This window comes from Brassica oleracea, unplaced genomic scaffold, assembly GCF_000695525.1.
Source record: "Brassica oleracea var. oleracea cultivar TO1000 unplaced genomic scaffold, BOL UnpScaffold09748, whole genome shotgun sequence".
In the NCBI taxonomy this organism is placed as follows: Eukaryota; Viridiplantae; Streptophyta; class Magnoliopsida; order Brassicales; family Brassicaceae; genus Brassica; species Brassica oleracea.
Genome location: NW_013626269.1, coordinates 1 through 580, shown reverse-complemented (window position 1 = coordinate 580; position 580 = coordinate 1). Strand labels below are relative to the sequence as shown.

Genomic DNA, 580 nt, shown 5'->3' with positions numbered 1-580 from the left:
AAAAAAAAAGGCAACTCAAGTGTAACAAACACGCAACCATGCAGAAGAGTATATTATAGACTAATATGGACGATTAAATGGTTGAGTCGAATATAGACGAAGAACTTTTTTATTGGTTTGGTTGAAAAGAGGATATATACTATGTATCGTGTGGCAGAGGAGCATTAAAAGAGAGAAGAGGATGATAATCAAATACCACTCATGAAGCCGCTGCATTCCATTCCGTAGCCTGCACGTTGACCAAAGCTTATTTTATTTTATTTTATTATTTTGAATGAATCAACTAAAATTTCTAAAACAGATTATTCGATGAACAGGGAGAAAAATAAGAAGATGTTACCATGGCAGAGGAAGATGAGAGCTCTGGGAGAAGAAGAAGACGGAACCCATCTGCAAGCGAACAACTCGACGCCTCTCGAGTTTCTTATGTATTCCTGTTTAGTAAATAAAAACACGAAACTGTCAAAAAAGTAAAAAGTCGTTTGATGTTTCCAGAAACAGAGAGACTGTGAGAGAGACCTCCTCGTAATCAAACTTTAACTTCGTCATGATCCTTGTATATATATATGCTTTGAAATAT

General features: G+C 35.7%; 1 long non-coding RNA gene across 1 annotated transcript; it reads right to left on the bottom strand.

Annotated features, from left to right (window-relative positions):
- Window positions 1-6: 6 nt before the first annotated feature.
- LOC106322201 lies at window positions 7-580 on the bottom strand. The gene is made up of 3 exons (XR_001266285.1): window positions 520-580; window positions 341-434; window positions 7-229 (listed from the first exon to the last, which is right to left on the bottom strand). It is a non-coding gene; the product is annotated as an uncharacterized LOC106322201 (long non-coding RNA).